The sequence below is a fragment of the Eurosta solidaginis genome, chromosome 5 (assembly GCF_040869045.1).
Source record: "Eurosta solidaginis isolate ZX-2024a chromosome 5, ASM4086904v1, whole genome shotgun sequence".
Taxonomy (NCBI): domain Eukaryota; kingdom Metazoa; phylum Arthropoda; class Insecta; order Diptera; family Tephritidae; genus Eurosta; species Eurosta solidaginis.
In genome coordinates this window covers 159855622-159875977 of record NC_090323.1, presented here as the reverse complement: position 1 = coordinate 159875977, position 20356 = coordinate 159855622, and the positions used below count along the sequence as shown (strand labels likewise).

At 38.1% G+C, this 20356-nt stretch overlaps 1 protein-coding gene across 10 annotated transcripts in view; it reads left to right on the top strand.

Moving 5' to 3' along the window:
• The window catches only part of rno (rhinoceros), an 83873-nt gene that overhangs the window by 7256 nt on the left and 56261 nt on the right, over positions 1-20356 (top strand). The gene's annotated exons all lie outside the window — the stretch shown is intronic.

The window sequence follows — 20356 nt, the reverse complement described above, 5'->3', positions numbered from 1 at the left end:
AATTCGGATCACTACCGGCAAGTAAAAGTTGTTATTGTGTCTTGTTTGATAGCTATGGACCTCTATTTAGTCTGACACGTTCACTTAGGTAATTCGGCAGTTTCCCAATTTTTTGTTGTGTATAAACTTCAATGTGTAGTAAGTGATGTTCTGTTTTACACTAAGCCAGTTTAAGCTGTCTAGTAAATCTTTAATTGGGGTATCATACCGTTTTCTTAATATGAAACGAATAATTTTGTTTTGCTTAATTTGTAGCCTGGATATTTGCGAATCAGCTAATGCGAATAGGATTGTAGGACAGTAAATGAAATGCGGCTCGATAATGGATCTATAGACCAGTATTTTGTATTGCATGCTAATATGCTTGCATGATCGAAACATGAACCCTATTTTTTTTTGGAAATTTTCTCTTCGATGTATTTTAGATGATCATCAAATTTTAATTTGTCATCTATAATTATTCCCAGGTATTTTATTCGGGTTACTCTTTCTATAGGGGTATTTGCTATTTTTAGTGACCCATTATCATCTTGAGTCACTCTAGACCCCATTATCATCCATTTTGTCTTTTCTATGTTTATTTTAAGCATATTTTGGCACAGCCACTTATATATTCCCTGTAGGTCCGACTGTATTTTTGAGGCTGCCTCATCAATCGTGTTACAGCTTATAGTCAAAAGTGCATCATCAGTGAATAATCTTATTTTGCAGTATTTCCATTTTTCTATTTCTATTTATTTATTTAGTCTAGTAACAAATGTTTAGTACAGATACTTATTACTAAATTACAGAGACCAGCTTATATTAAGCTATGGAGAACACTAGCAAAAAGAATTTATATTATTACAGATTAAGTAATTTTTTAGTTTAAGTTGAAAAGCGTATTTTGAGTCGGAGAAATCAATATCCAAAACACTTGAGAAGCAATTAATTTCAGATAGGGCTCTGTTAATAGGTGCTTTTGAGTTATAAACAGTTCTACTCAGCCCTATGAAAAAGATTTCAAAGTGGCGGAGGTTTCTACAGGGAGTATTTAACCATAGTCTTTCAAGAAGCAGCGCGCAGTCAATTTTGCCCGTGAAAAGATCGAAAATGAACAGTTTTTAATATCATTTATGTAAATTTTAAAAAGAATTGCTGTAAGCACCGATCCCGGCAATCCTATTTCAATGTCCACTTCGGGGGAAATCTTACTTCTTATTACAGTTTTCTGTTTTCTTCCACTAAGTTAACTTTAGAAGTTAAGCGCTATGTTTCTAATGCCAATATTATACAGTTTTTTTTATAAGAATATCTCTGTCTACTGTTTGGCATGCTCTTTTAAGGTAGAGGAAAACTGAAGTTGTAAATTGTTTCTTCGTTCTACTGTCTTTCCATTCTGCAATTACCAGGTTAAGTGCAGTTTCACACGAGTGTTTTGATCCTAATCGAATTCAATCTTCCATACAAAATACAAATTCCTAATTATCTCATTATTGCTTTATTCAAAGCCTAATCGAGTTAAAAATCTAGTCGGTTTTGGCAAATATTCGGTTAGGTGCAACATCTATGGGTAGTTGCGCATGCATTTCATTTTGATTGTCTTTATAGTTAAGAAGGAAACGGCTGCTTTCCATTTTAACAATTTTTTGTAAAAACGAAATATTTGTTTGAGGCTGCTGACAGATGTTCGTTTAATGGAGCAATAGGTCCCGTATTAAAAGTAAGTAAGTTTCTGTGTGAAAATGGCATTGACATTTATGCACATCATATAAAATCTGTCTGAAATAAAAACTATTATTATTTTATTATTATTTATTATTACGGCGTTTTAAGCCTAAAACTTAGATTATTACAATTTATAAGTACATTTTAATAATAATAGGATTTCCAAAATTTGGGCTGTCGGAATGCATGCGATTCCGATCAGCACGGGATCTGGCGGTCCCAGCGGGCGAGTCCTGAAGTCATCTTATTCTTTTCTCCTAGGGAGAAGAATAATTGGGGAATAGGAATTTTGAATTTTCGAAGCCAGCTGTTTTGTCAATTGAAATTTCGTTGCGCATTTCTTATTTTGTTTAAAAAATAGAAATTTTAATTATTGTTGCGAATTTTTTGAAATTAAGAAATAAACTATAAACAATGCATAGTTTCCATTTCATGTGGTATTCACTGAAATGAGTAATGAATTGGCGCCACAGCAACATCAACAGAGGAGCATAAGAATACGAAGACGGCGGGATAACACAAATCCGCCGGAGTTGCCTGTTTTCATTCAGCACAACTATTTTCTGGCGGCCAAGTCGAGTTGAATTAGTCTTTCATCATATGCCAAAATCTATTTAAGCCTTCTTAAAAATCCTTGCGCAATTTCTGGATGGCTGCATCAAATATACGAAGAGCTCTTCCGTTGCTTATGATATACTTTTCGACTTAAAATAAAGAATATTGTGGTTGTTGTTGTTGTATTAACAGTGAGAATATTGTGGTAGAATGTAAATACATATTTTAATACAAATTTGTACAAATAAGTGTTCTTTCTTATAAGAACCAATTTCCTTTAACTATTTTTATACATTTCCTTTAATTTAACTAGTGAAAAAAGTCCTATGAAATGGCAGAGAAATCTCCCTCTCCCTCACATTCATAATACCTATTTTTCTCCCATAACCAGTTTCCGCTTTTTCGAACATTGTTCAGAATACGAGGAAAGGGAGAAGTGAAAAAACTCACAAGGAATTTTTATTTAGAATACGAAGAATGGGAGAAGGGAAAAACTCGCACGGAATTTTCGTTTAGAATTGGGCTGTATACCTTTTCTCAAAAATTATCTGCCTGAGGATATCATCCCACGGGAGTTGAGAGATTGGGATCTTCTCTCTCAATTCATACTATGGTAAAATATCAGCTGTTTCACACTCAACCAGTGTAGTGCATCGATCATACGCTGTATGGAAGTGTACCTCTTTTTCAATATAAATCTCATAGCTTTGTTTTGCTCGTTAGTTTTAGATCTCGGCGCTTAAGAAGCCACTGCCTCTCTAAGACTCGGTAACAATAAAAAGTATAAATAAAACATAACTAACAATTAGGATAAAAAAAAATCAATAGATAAAAAAAAAAATCAATAAATAAAAAAAAAAAAACAAATAATGTATGAATTAAAAAAAAAAAAAATAACAGGATTAGCCTGGTTTCATCGGGCCACTTTATTTTATTTATTTATTTATTTATTTACAGTCTTGTTGACTTAATTTCTTAAATTTCTAAAATTACATCTATGAGATCTCTTTATGTTATTGCAATTGATTTTTGGTTTTACATCATTAAATTATCTAAAAGGCATTGTTTTGCAGTAGTTCAACAATAATTTCTTAAATTGATTGATATTTCGACATTGTTTTATATCATTTGGTAGCTCGTTGTATTCTCTTATTCCATCGTAATATATATTTTTTTTGTCGGATTCCGATCTTACAGCTGGCAAATGGAAATTGTTTCTATTTCTCGTTTGATAAGCATGGACCTCATTATTATATAACACGTGGTCGGTCAAATATGTCGGCAGGTTATCTAGTTTGATATTATGTATACATTTTAAAGTGTAGTAAACAGTGAGTTGTTTTACACTCAGCCAATTTAGGCTATTAAGTATTTCGTGTATTGGAGTGTCATATCGTTTTTTGAGGATGAACCGCATAGCTTTATTTTGCTTCACCTGTAGTTTTGTAATGCTCGAGTCAGCTAACGTAATTAAATTGTAGGGCAATATATGAAGTGCGGTTCTACAATAGACCTATAGGCCATTGTTTTGTAATATTTGCTCATGTGCTTGCACGTTCGGAACATACATCCAATTTTTTTTTGATATTTTTTTTTTTTTTTATTTATTTTATTTATTTATTTATTTATTTAAAGTCGACGCAAACACAAAGCGGTCGACTAATTATTGTAATAGACAGATATACATATATGTAAAATACAGAGCCATTCTTAAAATTAAAAAATTCAAAAAAGGTACATAGAAAATTTGTATGTTATAAACATTTGACATCGCATTGTATAAGAAAAAATAAAATTAAAATATCAGGCTAAACATAAGAGTATAGCAGTATGTAAAGCAGCAAACGAACATTCAAAGCCAATGCAGTTATACAAATCATTGTACCGCGAGCACCAATGGCGCAGGGGACTGTTTCTAGCAAAATTTTGCCGGCATAGAGGTAAATGAAAAGGCACAAAATGCCTGGACGCCCTAGCAGGAACCGCAAAATTTAGTTGACTGATAAGGTCAGGGGAGTCAATCACACCAATGATGAGCTTGTGAATGAACATAACGCCAAGTAATACTCTACGATTCTTTAGAGATGGCAAATTAATTAGAAGAAGTCTATTCCTGTATGGTGGAAGATGAGTACTTGATTCCCAGTTGAGACCTCGTAATGCAAAAATTAAAAACCGTCTCTGGACCGACTCAATCCGATCAACATGGATTTGATAGATCGGAGACCAGACACATGAAGAGTACTCGAGAATAGGACGTACCAGCGACGTATAAAGGATCTTTGTGAAATAAGGGTCATCAAACTCTTTAGCCCAACGTTTGATAAAACCTAGTACACCAGTTGCTTTGTTTATAGCGGTTGAAATATGTGTGGTAAAACTTAATTTCGAATCAAAAATAACTCCTAGATCAGTAACAATAGATATCCGCTCCAAGGGGTCGCCGTTAAGTGTATAAGATGATAGGACCGGCTTCACACGGTGAAAAGTCATTTGCTTACATTTAGAGTAATTAAAAAAAAGTAAATTTGCAGTACACCAGCTTTGAAATGAGTCCAGATCGGCCTGAAGCTGATTAAAACAGAACAAGTTCGAAGGCAGATATGTGTAACAAAGTTTTACATCATCTGCATACATAAAAACTCTAGAATGTAATATAACCTTTGGTAAGTCGTTAATGAACAGGTTAAAGAGTAATGGACCCAAATGGCTACCCTGGGGCACGCCAGAAGTTACATCAAACGACTTTGAAAGATTGTTGTTAAAGAAAACTCGCTGAGTCCTATTTTCAAGATAACTTGAAATCCAACTTAATAAAGGCGCTGGAAAACCCAGAAGATCAAGTTTGGTAACTAAGAGCTCGTGATTAACAGAGTCAAATGCTTTACTAAAGTCGGTGTAAATTACATCTGTTTGTTTGCAAACTAAAAAACCATTCATAACAAAAGACGTAAATTCAAGCAAGTTGGTAGTAGTTGATCTCCGATGAACAAAACCATGTTGACAAGGTGATATTAAAGAGCTACACAAGTATTGAAGCTGGTATGTAATTATCTGCTCAAAAGTTTTAGGGATAGCTGAGAGCTTAGCTATGCCTCTGTAGTTCTCAATATTAGACCTACTACCTTTTTTATGCAAAGGTATAATAAACGATTGTTTCCAAATAGATGGGAATGATGCGGATTCCAGAGACAGTTTAAATAATTTAAAGATAGGCTCTGATAAGCTGACAGCACAGTACTTAAGTACACAACTAGGAACACCATCCGGACCCGGCGAAGATATCGGTTTCAATGCAAGAAGTTTATTAAGAACAGTATCTTTATCAATAAATGGGTTTAAAATATTATTAGAACTTTCCAAGCAATATGGGTAAAGATTAGACTGGACACATTGGGATGAATAGGTTGATTTAAAGAATTCAGCAAATAAATCAGCGATTTCGTGATCAGAATTTGCGTTTTTGCACCCATAAATAAAAGTAGATGGGAAACCAGAAATTTTCCTTTTGGAATTAACAAATCTGTAGAAACGTTTCGGATTATTAGTAAATTGGAATTTGCAACATGATAAGTAACCTTTATAACACTGCTGGTTAAGACGATGAAAATTGGAGCGCGCCACTAAATATTTAGATAAATCAATAGCTTTACCAGATCTTTTGAAACGCTTATAGAGTCTAGATTTAATATTATCAAGTCTTAATAGTTGCTTTGAGAACCAAGGTGGTTTACCCGTGGTGGTACTGGAATAACGAAGGGGGACACAGCTTTCAAACAAAGCATCAAGAGAACTATAAAACAAGGAAGTCGCTGTTTCAACGTCTGTACACGCATAAAGACTCGACCAGTCATGGGCAGAGATCAAATTATTGAGCTCACTAAAATTCGTCTTTGAAAAACATCTCGACCGGGGTCGGGAATTGGGCTTAGAAACATCGAGCATCACAGGTTGAACAACATCCAGTACTATCTCAAGCGTAGGATGAAGAGGGTCTTCAGGAAGGGATAATGGGGGAGTTCGGGTTAGAGTAATACCCGCAGAGTCATCTGTAAAAACTAAGTCTAAGATTTTCCTTTTGGAATTTAAAACATTATTAATTTGGAGAAGAGATGTATCTAGCAGGCTGTTTAAAAACTCGTGCTGAGTAGTGGGAGTCATGAAATTTGAGTCGATGGTATTGATCCAATTTACTGATGATAAATTGAAATCGCGAGTACAAACTGCAAATAACAGTGCTATGACATGTATAAACGTGTATATCCGATCGTGGCGGTATATACGAGCAGCAGATAAACAAACTAAAATTGTGCAAGGCAAGCTTTACTGCTATAAATTCAATGTCATTTGTGGTGTCCAATTGCCTCTATATATTTCAGATGCCTACCGAACTTGAGTTTCTCATCAATTATTATTAGTCCTAAGTATTTCATTTCATCAACCCTTTGTATAGTACTATTTGCCATTTTTAGGGTAATATTGCCTTCCCTTATTTTTCTCCTCATGATCATCCATTTTGTTTTTTCAATATTTAGTTTTAACTTATTTTGGCACAACTACTTATATATAGCATCCAAATCCGCTTGCATTTTGGACACAGCTTCTATCTCCGTTGGACAGCTTATTGCCAATAATGCATCATCTGCGAAAAGTCGTATGTTGCAATGGCTAAGACAGTTTTTAATGTCGTTTATGTAAATGATGAACAAAATTGCTGCACGTACAGATCCCTGCGGTAGACCTATTTCAACATCAATTTCCGGCGACTGCATTTCTGATTACTGTTTTTTGTTTTCTTCCAGTAAGGTAGCTTTTAAACCAATCAAGAGCCGTATTTCGTACTCCTATTCTTTTTAGCTTTCTCAACAGGATAACCCTGTCAATTGTTTCAAATGCTCTTTTTAGGTATAGGAAGACCCAAACTGTTATTAGTTTTTTTGACATAGCTTCTTTCCATTCCGCTATTACCAAGTTTAGGGCAGTTTACCAAGAGTGTTTAGACCTGAGGGCAGTGCGCTGCCACAACGTCCGAGAAAAAAAATTCAATTTTTTTGCCCATTTTGGCAACAATATATGTAATCAATGTGATCCGTAAACCTCAGTTTATTGTCAATCAGGATCCCTAAGTACTTAAATATTTTAACTTCTCTTAAGGTCTTCTTACATAATCCCTAAAAGGACCATGAATAACATATAAGGGTGTTTCCTACATTACGGACGTTCCATACTGGCACAATCGTTTTCAGTGTAAAAACTATACCAAGCATTTGGATAGAAAATTTTCTTTTGTTATGAACGATATTTGTAGCCGTATATTCAATACAGTTACAAATAATTTCCATAAATATTGTAACGAATTTACTTGCAAATCCTCTTATTTGCCCTTCTGCTAAGTTCGAAACAATAAACTGTTGAATAAATAACTCCAATATTGAATAATGGAAAAATGGCCTTTATTAAAGTACTTCACAATAACACTTATACTTTGCAACTAGCTGATTGATAGCTCAAATGAAACTCACTCTTCGCCTCTACTGTCGCGCCTTTTATACTTTTTGATTTCTCATTGCATACTTCCAGGCTTTTCCATTCCAGAACTTACTAGTTAGTTTCAGCTACAAAATCGCCAGCCACAACTACGTTTATAACTTCTCATTTGATAAGATAAGATAAGATATATGCATGTGTTTGTGCATTGCTTCTCCGCTGCTCGTATACGTACATATGTGTAGATGCAATTATTGATTCGTTTATGTAGATACATAATGATTGAACTATGGATGTCCATGATATCACTATTTAGCATCGGCTTATAGATGGCATCACCCCTTAGTTTTGCTGATATTCGTAACAATGCCCTCCACCTAAGTCTGATCGTCCCGATCAGACAAATCTCCCGATCTAAACGCTGCTAGTCTCTCCAAATGAACCACTTTCATTTTGGTTCGTGGTCTGCCAATGGTTTGTATGCGGTACACTACATCGTTGATCCGTTTTACAACTGTGTATGGGCCTTCCCAGTTACACTGCAATTTCGGGGACAAGCCTTTTTTTCGTTGTGGGTTGTATAGCAGCACCAAATCACCTTCCTGAAACCCTTCCGAATTAATTGCTTTATCGTACCTCGCTTTCATCTTGTCATTCATAATCTTTGCTCGTTGCCTTACCAGATTGTGTATCTCTCTCAGCTCTTCTTCCAAGACACCAGTGGATTTCTTGACATTCCTCTCCGCATCGGCATCTATCGCATACTTCAAATCAGCTGGCAGTCGAAGGTCATTGCCAAAAATTACCTTTGCGGGAGTTTGGCCCGTTGTCTCATGTACTGCCGATCGGTAGGCCATCAAGAATAAAAACCATACCATCGGACAGAGGATGCATTGCAGTTGTCCGTGTTTTTCGAATGCCCAACTTCTTCCACATTTCTTGGAACACAGCTGATTCAAAATTCCTGCCTTGGTCAGAATGTAACTCCATTGGTACACCATACCTTGCAACCCATTCGTTTGTAACCACTTCTGCTACTGTTTCTGCTTCTTGGTTTGGGATTGGGTATACCTCTGGCCATTTACTGAAATAATCCATAACCACCAGTACGTATTGGTTTCCGTGGTTGCTAGTAGGAAATGGACCTGCGACATCCATGGCGATCCTTTCAAATGGTGCACCTGAAATATACTGCTTCATCTGGCCATGACTTCGTGTTTTGGGCCCTTTCGCACTCTACCAATGCACTCTACCAATGCCAACAGCTCTCTCCGTGTAACGCAATAGTTCCTCTCTGGTTTTCCAATTGAACGGCTGTAATATGCAACTACCTTCTCCTGTCCATCAACCAGTTGTGACAAAACGCCTCCTATAGCATATCCGCTCGCATCTGTATGTAGAATAAACGTTGCTCCTGGAATCGGATATGCCAACATTGGGGCAGTGCACAAACGCTCTTTCAATGTTTGGAAAGCTACTTCTTGCTCCTTTTTCCATTCAAAAGCTTTATTTTTTCTTGTTAGCTCATGGAGACTATGGGCTACGCTGGCAAAATTTGGTACAAATCGGCGGTAATATGTGCACAGCCCAAGGAAACTTCTCAATTCATGCAGATTCTGTGGTCTTGGCCAATCCTTTACTGCCTCTATCTTTTTATTCGCTGTACAGATACCTTCTGTCGTTACCTTGTGACCCAAATAATTTACTTCCTTTTTAAACAGCGTACACTTTTTGGGACTTAACTTCAAACCGGCGCCAGCTATTCTCTGGAAAACTTCCTCCAAATTCTTAAGATGTTCATCAAAGTTCTTGCCCAATACGATGATGTCGTCCAGGTACACCAAGCATGTTTTCCAATGTAGACCTTTCAGTACCTGGTCCATGAGTCAAAAGTAGCTGGTGCATTACAAAGTCCAAAAGGCATCACTGTAAATTGCCAAAGACGATCACCGACACTGAAGGCTGTTTTCTCTTTATCTTCCTCCTTCATCTCCACTTGCCAGTAGCCGATTTTTAAGTCCAGCGTGGAAAACCATTTCGTACCAGATAGCTAGTCCAGAGTGTCGTCAATTCTTGGCAATGGGTAGCTATCCTTTTTCGTTACGTCATTCAACTTCCGGTAGTCCACGCAAAACTTCATTTTTCTATCCTTCTTCTTTACAAGTACTACCGGTGAGCTCCATGGACTAGCTGATGGTTCGATGACGCCACTGTCGCTCATTTCTTGTATGATTTGACTCACAACTTCCCGCTTCGCCAGTGGAACACTACGTGGAGCTTGACGGATCGGCCCCGCATGTCCAGTGTCAATTTGATGTTTCACAACGTTGGTGCGGCCTGGTTTGGAACCATCCTGGTCAAATATGTTCGCGTACTTTAGGAGCAGTTGTTTTGCCTTACTCTGATATGCTTCCTCTAGCCCCTGCGTCCATGCCGGGATGTCATTTGAAAGATCAGTATTACTAGCTGAAACGTGTTCCTGGAGCTGTTAACAGTTAATAACTACTTCAGCCTCTTGGCATCTTCCCAAAATAGCTTCTTTAGTCAGTTAGAGTGATGACTTGAACTCATTGAGTACTCTTACCGGAATACGTCCATCTTGTTTTGTCATAGCCAGGGTTTTTCCTACAAGTATGTTCAGTGCTGATTTGATTGCTGCTTCGACAACCCACAATTTGTTTGTCTGACAATCTCCATCAACCTTTTCCCAGATGACTGCTTCGGATTTTGGTGGTATTTGCTGAATCTCTTCCACCAGCACTCGTTTACTTCTGTAGCCTCTCTCGTAGCCGAAATTAAGTGGTACATCCATGTTCTTATATCGCATCGTCTTGCTTTGCATGCTGATCTTGATGCCCTGGTCGATTAAGAAGTCCACTCCAATTATGATTTCATCAACAATCTCTGCCACTATAAAATTGTGTACTACCGTGACGTTCCCAATTGCGACTTCACATGATACTTCTCCAATTAAATGGGTGTCCTCTCCCGTGGCTGTACGTAATCTTGCTCCAAGCAATGGTCTTATCTTCTTTTTGACTAAATCTGATCGAATGATGGAATGGGATTCACCCGTATCTACAGTCAGTCACCGTTCCTTTCCATTCACATGCCCTCCGACAGTAAGATTGCTTGACCTTCTTCCAATTTGCGAGATAGAGATTATGGGACATTCAATTGAGGGAGCCAGCTGTTGCCCCTTGCGGCTGACTCTTTTTAGTTAAACGATTGAGTGGACTTGGAGATTTGCTCATCTCCTTCGTGCGTTTACGACCACCCAAATTGTTGGAACTGTTAAGGTTGGTGTTGCAATGTCGTGCAATATGACCTGGGTTGCCGCACTTGAAACATTTAATAACTCCGGCATTTTTCTGTTGTGATCCCTTCAGTGCTTCCAAAATTGTGTCTACCCAATCTGGTCTTTCCACTTCCACACGATGAGCTTTGTATGCTGGTTTACTCAATAGTGAGGCAGTTTCCTGAGTCAATGCATGTGATACCGTCTCTGCAAATGTTGGCTTGGGGTTTGCGTATGTGGCTCGCTTCGTTTCGACGTCCCGTATGCCATTTATAAAGCTCTGAAGTTTTACTCTTTCGGTGTATTCCACGGGTTCGTCGGCATTCGCAAATGTGCAAGCCTTTCGACATCTGACGCAAACTCCTACAATGTCTCATTAGCTTTTTGGTAGTGGTTTTGCAACTCTATTTGGTGTATCTGCTTCCTGTGTTCGCTTCCGTATCGCCTCTCTAGAGCGCTCATCAATGTTTCGTAGTTGTTCCGCTCTCCCTCGGGAACAGTCTGTAGGATTTCAGCAGCAGATCTTTTCAATGCCACGAATAGTGCAGCAACTTTATCTTCAGCACTCCAGTTGTTCACTGCTGCGGTCTTCTCAAACTGTAGCTTAAAGACCTGAAAAGGAACAGAACCGTCAAAGGGTGGTGTCTTTACCATTGGATTACTCGCTGAAACTGTTGGGCGATTTATTTGCAACTCCTGTATACGACCTCTCAAAGCTTCTGTCTCGGCATCCATTTTGTCCTCGAGCTGTACAATTTTTGTGTTCTGTGCTTCTAACTGCGAAGACATTTGTGCCACCTGCAATGATAAGCGCTCCTCTTGTGCTTCCATCTTGGATGTAATCTGTGTAGACATTTCTGAAATACGCGTTTCTTGTGCTTTCAACTGCTCAGCCAACTGAGATGTCATATATGTCTTCTGTTCTTCAAGTTGAGTTTCCATCGTAGATGTTATACGGTTCTCCTGGGATTCTAGTTGGGATGCCATATATGTCTTCTGTTCTTCCAGTTGAGATGACATTTGCTACGACATTGATGCTACCGTCGATGTTTGTGCAGATATTGCAGCTAAAATCATGTTCAAGTCTGTGCTCGTAACTGTCTGCGATGTTTCGTTTTTCTCTTCAATTTTTGTTGTTGTCTCGTCCCCATCAGGATAAAAGACATACTCGTCCACATCAATTCCCTCTAATTCCATTGCCTCTCGTAGTCGTGCCTGAAGTTCGAGTTTATTGCCGGTTGTATTCAATCCACGGCTGTCCAACTCTTCTTCAGTTGCTGGATCTTCAATTCACTGAACTTTGCCATGTCCTTGTTGTCCTCTGGAATTTATTCAACAATTCCTCTTCTGACACCAATTGTAACGAATTTACTTGCAAATCCTCTTATTTGCCCTTCTGCTAAGTTCGAATCACTAAACTGTTGAATAAATAACTCCAATATTGAATAATGGAAAAATGGCCTTTATTAAAGTACTTCACAATAACACATACTTTGCAACTAGCTGGCTTAATAACCAAACTGATTGATAGCTCTAATGAAACTCACTCTTCTCCTCTACTGTCGCGCCTTTTATACTTTTTGATTTCTCATTGCATACTTCCAGGCTTTTCCATTCCAGAACTTACTAGTTAGTTTCAGCTACAAAATCGCCAGCCACAACTACGTTTATAACTTCTCATTTGAGTAATACTTGCACAAATTATTGCCCTCTCTTGTGAGCAATTCAGATAAGATATATGCATGTGTTTGTGCATTGCTTCTCCGCTGCTCGTATACGTACATATGTGTAGACGCAATTATTCATTCGTTTATGTAGATACATAATGATTGTTCTATGGATGTGCATGATATCACTGTTTAGCATCGGCTTATAGATGGCAGCACCCCTTAGTTTTGCTAATATTCGTAACAATATAAACAGCTTCCCACACAGCATTTAGATGATAAATTTTTAAACTTTCCTTCATATCAATACAATTTGATTTCTCCTTGCGAATAAATACTGAGTTTTCATACAGTTGAACAAAATAAATAATAAAATAAGATTACTTTTAATGATCAAAAGCTGAAAATCATTTTTCGATCACTTTTTGAAATCATTTTCGAATAACTTTGATGAATAAATTTTAAGATTTTATAAAAATGAACATAGAGAATAAAAAAACTTGTTTGCTTTTGATGATCAATAACTGAGAACAATTTTTCAATCACAATTTGGAATCATTTTTGAATTTACTTTCTTTACCTTCGGTGATCAAAACTTTAAACTTTAAAATCATTTTTCAATCAACTTTCTTAATCTTTGCAGACTACCTTTCTTGAATAAATGATGAATTTTTTACTTGTTAAAACTATACTTCTCAGTGAAAATCTGATTTTTTGTCCAAAAAAAATTACAAATATACAAAATATATTCAAGACTAAAATGTAAATGCTGCTACTTACCTAAGAGGTATTCTAGCATTTCTCTAGATGCGGCTTTCCAGAAAAGACATACTGGATGGAACCGATGTACGGAAGTTGTAAGCTGTTTAAACCGCTGATAAGTTAAGCTTGATTGACACGCCTGGACCCGGCTTCAACATCCTCCATGAGCTATGATTGACAAAAACATCAAGTTATATTTAAAGAATGATATGAGACATAGTAAAATCGTGATTTTTAAAGTGACATCGTTACCATGATCTAAGATGATGATCATAGATGATGTTGGATGTTGTAGTCGTGTGTGTGTACAACGGTCAAGTTAATTACTACCTGCGGTTCAAAAAGCTTACTTCCGAGCTTCCGGATGCTTTCACCCACTGATAAAATATGACCTTTATATAGTATTTAGTTATGTATTAAATATGATGGAAAAATGAATCACAATCGTATTCACAAATGATTCCAAACCATCATTTAATATGATTGAAACATGTTCTTAAATGTGATCAAAAAATGGCTGTGAAAAGTAATCAAATGTTATTCCAAAAGAAGTAAAGTACAATCTTCCATCAATATCAAATATGATAAAAAGATGAATAAAAAGTGTTTAGAAATATGAATCATAAATCATTATTCAAGAATAATCACATTTAAGGTACACTTTTCTCCCGACGAAACATTGATTTTCGAATAAAAAATACTTTTAAATTTGAACGTTTTCAATCATCTGGAGGTATGATATTTGAATATTTTTTGATAAAAATTTTCAAAAAATGCTGGCTGGGTTTCTAATGGTCTTTTTTAGATAAAAAAAAGACTTTAAAAAGCTTTTCCATATCCGTCCAAAACATATCCCAGCCAGCATTTTTTGAAAATTTTGATCAAAAAATATTTAAATATCATACCCCAAGATGATTAAAAACGTTCAAATTTAAAAGCATTTTCTGTTCGAAAATTAACGTATCGTCGGGAGAAAAATGTACCATAAATGTGATTATTCTTGAATAATCATTTATGATTCCTATTTCGAAACGCTTTTTATTCACATTTGATAGCATTGTCAAATTGAGATTAAATAGTTTTAGAGTAATATTTGACTGCTTTTCACAGTCATTTTCTGATCATATTCGTGAATATATTTTAATGTTTTGGTTGAGATTTTTGAATCATTTTTGAATGCCATTATAATGCATTTATTCTTCATATCTCATTCAAAAAAGGATACTACATAATAATCTTATTTCATCAGAGAAAGAAAGCATGCGAAAGTGAGCTATTCGAACGACAGCTAACTCGCAAACAAACTTGACCGATATACACCTGCGACTACAACATCCAACGTCAGCTTTGATCGTCAATATCTTAAAATACGGATACGATACGGGATGTTGAAGCCGTATCCAGGTATGTCAAGATAGTTTAACTTACCTGGGGTTCAAAAAGCTCACAACCTATGTATTGTCCAATTATTATGTATTTTCTGGGAAGCTGAAGGGGAGAAATGGTTGGGGAAATCTTCGTTCACGAGCAGCATTACATTATTTTTGTCTTGAAGAATATCTTTTGCATAGATTATAAAATTTGTATATATTTTTTCTTAGCTTCATGATTGAAAAAATATGTGTATGTGAAAAAAATAAAATTTTTAATGAAAAGTAAAATTTCAACAAGTATAAAATTCATTATTCAGTCAACAAATATATTCATAAAAGATTCAGAAAGCTGAATGAAGAACGATTATAAATTTTTGATCACCTAAAGTAAACACATTTGATTCAAATATAATTCCAAAATGTGATTGAAAAACTATATTCAGTTTTTGATCATCAAAGGTAAGCATATTTGATTATTCTTTTTGTTGGTTTTTATGAAATATTAAAATTTAGTCATTAAAGGACTTCAAAAATGATTCCAAAAAGTGATCGAAAAATGCTTTTTAGCTTTTCATCATCAAAAGTATTCATATTTGATTATTTCTTTTGTTCAATTGTAGGATAACTCATTATTTAGTCAGAAAGAGTAATCAAATTGTATTGATATGTAGGGAAATTCAAAATTGAATCACCTAAATGCTGAGTGGGTAATAATTTCAGAAATTGGAATTGAATTGAAACGACAAATTTGTTGTTTTATAACTTATGATGAGAAATTTCAGATGTATCCTAATAGTTTCTTTGTTCTTCTGCCTCTCCGGCTAAAATTCCCCTCCCTATAGGTCGCATGCTCCCTATTTATCGCGCCTCCATCTTATTTTTCCGCTCCCTCTGCCAATGCCTCTATTTCTACCTTTCACTATTACTATCCTCTTCTCTCTTTGCTTCCGCTGTTGGCTTTTCTTTGCCTCTCTCTCTCTCACTTTTCTTATCTTTGTCTACGCCCTGCTTCATTCTCCTCTCTTCTTCCTTTTCTCACTTCCTTGCGCTCTCGAACCGAAGAGCGAATTTCCTAGTTGATCCCAAGTCCCGTTCTGGTATCTTCCACCCCTCTTTTTTCGCCCTCCTCTCTGCATCTCTTATTATCTTGCTCCCACTTTTTCCCTCTGCCTTAACCTCTCTTCCTCTTTCCTTTCCTCTTTCCTATCCTTTTCATTTTCTTATTCCTTTCCTTTTTCTCTCTGCTTTTCCTCTTGCTTCTTGTTTTCCTATTCCTTCTCATTTTGCTCTCTCTCTCTCCTGCCCTCTACCTTTGGAATTCATCAAGAACGTTGAATAAAATGTATTCGTATATTGATCTCGAATACCCACAACAAGCAATGGACTATAGGTATAGGGCCCATTAGAGAAATTATTTTTCTACATAAAATATCGCTCTAAAACAAAACAAAAAAGTATCGAAACAGACTCTGGCATCGTTTGTAAGAAAAATACTTCTCCCAAAGATGTATGAGAGTCTCCACAAACTGGCGCCATTATGATACTAGCCCGGGACTGATTTGATAACGACCACGTCGAACCTTCCAAGTCATCCGCATCCCAACCTCCTTTCATCATTAGAAGTTGTACATCTGTAAATTTATTAAAGTAAAAGTAAATATAAAATGTAAATATGCAGCCGTAGCGTGATCCGCCCACCACACTGCAGGTACTGGGTTCAAATCCCGGTGCAAGTAACATCAAAAATTTAGAAAAAAGTATTTTCAATAAAACAAGTTATTTTAAGCGGGGTCGCCCATCGTCATTGATGTGGCAAAAACTCCGAGTGTGTTTCTGCCATGTAAAGATTCTCAATGGCGGTCGCCGTGGTGTGATGGTAGCGTGCTCCGCCTACCACACCGTATGCCCTGGGTTCGCACCCCGGGCAAAGCAACATCAAAAATTTTAGAAATAAGGTTTTTCAATTAGAAGAAAATTTTTCTAAGCGGGGTCGCCCCTCTGCAATGTTTTGCAAGCGCTCCGAGTGTATTTCTGCCATGAAAAGCTCTCAGTGAAACTCATCTGCCTTGCAGATGCCGTGCGGAGTCGGCATAAAACATGTAGGTCCCGTCCGGCCAATTTGTAGGGAAAATCAAGAGGAGCACGACGCAAATTGGAAGAGAAGCTCAGCCTTAGATCTCTTCGGAGGTTATCGCGCCTTACATTTATTTTTTTATAAAGATTCTCAGTGAAAATTCATCCGTCTTGCAGATGCCGTTTGGAGTCGACATTGTGTAGGGAAAACTAAAAGGAGCACTAGATTGGTCTATATCTCATCGGAGGTAAATCGCGCCAAGCTTTTTTTTTAATATGTATGCTGAGGCATCGCATGACATTAGATGGAGTCATAATTAACGTCTAGCGAAATGTTAGAGGGCAAGTTGAAATCACAAATGACACAGGAATATTCACCCCAGTGGGTTAGGGGGTCAGAATATTCCCGCGGTAGGTATGCCTGTCGTAAGAGGCGACTAAAATACCAGATTCAAGGGGCTGTGTAGTGCAACCCTTCAGGTTGCCAGCGCAATATATAGCTTCTCCAAACCCAATTGGCAACGTCATCTATCCGCGGCGAATCCTGTATCACTAACAGACGAGGCTCTAGCGACCCCAAGCTCTTCATGGAACTCATGGGTGGGGAGGGAGGGGATGGCCTGATTAATGTGGCCACATATATCGTTCCCGAGATGGTCGGGCTAGCACCTTAATGGTGCTGTGGTACCGGAGCGTACCGGATCTGTATCCAGCAAAGGATTATTAAATCGATAACACTCCCCAAAGCCTTCGGGGAGCAACCCAATCGCTACAACAACAACAACAACACAGGAATAGTACTCTCGCAGAGATTAACAACATAGAAATATAGACGACGCGTTTCGTCGCGCCATGTTGGCAGGCCGCACACCCAACAGTATTTGGGACCTAGCCTCCCTCAACCCAGGCACAATCACGCGTCACATACCTTCCAGAGTGAAGACGTCTTCCTCGCTGCACTTAATAATTTTATGAAGACTAAACTCAAGGCAAGATTTGATTTGCAGACCTACTATGGGTACAACGCCCATAGAAAAGATCGCGAGAGCGGAAGTGGAGGCGGACTTGCATTTATCACACATCACTCAGTGCAATATAATCTATTTGATCCCGAAATCGGCCGTAGGGACAGTGTGTCAGAACGTCAATGCAAAGCTGTGGCAAATTTAGAAATTATCAACATCTACAGTCCTCCTGTCACCTACTGCCCTAGTGGGTACTGTCCTGATATCAGCGCACTACTCACTGGTGAAAATCACATTATACTAGGCGATTTCAATGACCACCACGATGTGGCATTCTAATCTACAGGCGGACAGCAGGGGTGAGATGGTGGCAGACCAAATAGAAGTAACGGCGTTCTGCACGATAAACAGGGACGCCCCCATACGTATGGTGGGAAGCTGTCATAGCTCGCCCGACATCATCATCGTGAGTGCAGCACTTGTAAACTGTGTGCACTGGCAGCCGATGGTAACTTTGGCATCCGACCACCTACCCATACTCCTCGAGCAATTCGCCGAATTTACCACTTCTGAAAAACGCACTTTCATAAACTTCACAAAAGAAAGTGGGTAAATTACAAAAAATATACAGACAATCGCTTTGCTGCCCTCCCAATCCTGACATATGCCAGTCGGGGAGCGTGCTTTCCTCAAAGTGATTGAATCTGCGTTGTCTCGTTTTATGCCCACTGGAAGAATCCCGAAATCCCACCACACTATCGAGCAGAGGCCGCAACTTCAGTGAGAGCGCGTGACCTTATAAGACAGCACAACCCTAACCAAATACGGAAATTTAACCAATGCATCAGACAGTTTGTGGACAAACACAAGCGGGCGAAATGCAGGCCCCGACGGTGTAGCCATGCCGGTGACAAGAGGGATATCTAGCACGTGTCTTCAACCTGTCTTTGTCCACCTTCGTCATACCCGAAAATTGAAAATGGGGCCGGTGGTACAGCTACTAAAGCCAGTGAACCCAGCTAAGGTAGGAGAATCTTATCTTTCGATATCTGTCCTAGCGCCAGTAGCCAAGATACTAGAATCCATTCTGCTCCCCTATTTCACTGCAAACTTGCCAAACACAGAAGAATTGAACAAGGGGTGCCACAGGGTGGTGTCCTACCATTGCTTTCGTTTAACTTCTACACATCGAACATCCCAACAGACATTTGATTGAAGAAGCCCCGCCGCCCAGGGACCTAAGAAGTCATCTCCGCTAGCATAATGAGGAAATACGGCACCCAGAAACCTGGGCATCCCAACAGCCATCTGATTGATGAGCCAACACCGCCCAGGGGCTTAAGGAGTCATCTCCGTAAGCATTATGAGGAAATACGGCACCTGAGAACTCAGCCGTATGAAGCAAAAAACACAAGCAGGTCCTCAGTGAACTCCACAAACAAACGTCGGACCTTTATGCCAGGAATTTCCAGGTGAATCCAGTACTCAAAGAACAGTACCCAACACTTGCGGAAGAGGAACGCACACTCCCCAGGGAAACGCGAGTCACTCTAGCTCAACTTCGATCTGGATACTGTAACAGGTTAAACTCTTACTTATCCAGAATCAACCCCGACATACTAAATGTATACCCTGCTTGCAATGTGTCCCCACATGGCACCAACCATCTCTTTAATTGTAATGTGGAACCAACGCCTCTAACACCCCTCACATTATGGTCCACCCGTGTCGAAAAAAGTTTCCTTTGACTCCCGTTAGAGGATATTGATGACAATTTGTGATCGGTCGCACCTATTGGATGGGGCGAAGCACTGCTACAACAAGAACAACAACAACGGCACCTGAGAACTCAGCTTTATGTAGAAAAAAAAAAACAAAAGGTCCTCAGTGATATCCACAAAAAGGCGTCGGAGCTCTATGTCAGGAATTGTCTGACGAATCCCCTTCTAAAAGTTAATACCCTGAACTCGCAAAAGAGGAAAATAATCTCCCCAGGGAGACGCGCGTTACTCTAGCTCAACTTCGATCTGGATACTGTAACAGGTTAAACTCTTACCTATCCAGAATCAATCCCGACGTACATAATGTATGTCCTACTTGCAACGTGTCCTCATATAACAACAACCATCTTTTCAATTGTAATGTGGAATTAACGCCTCTAATACTCTGTCTGATCCATCCCTGTTGAAACTGCAAGTTTCCTCGGACTCCCGTTAGAGTAGTTGCACCATTGGATGGGGCGAAGCACTGCTACAACAACAACAATATATAACTAAGTTTATTTAACAAAATGTCATACTGATCGATTCCCTTTAAGCATTACATTCTGTGAAGATTTCTTTCCTTCATTTTATTTGCTTTTTTTAAATCCGCATTTCTTAACTAGATTATGAAATAATATTAAAATATAGTTTGTATTTGCAATCTTAAATCGGAAGTTTTCAAAGCAAAATGAAGTAGTTGAAATCA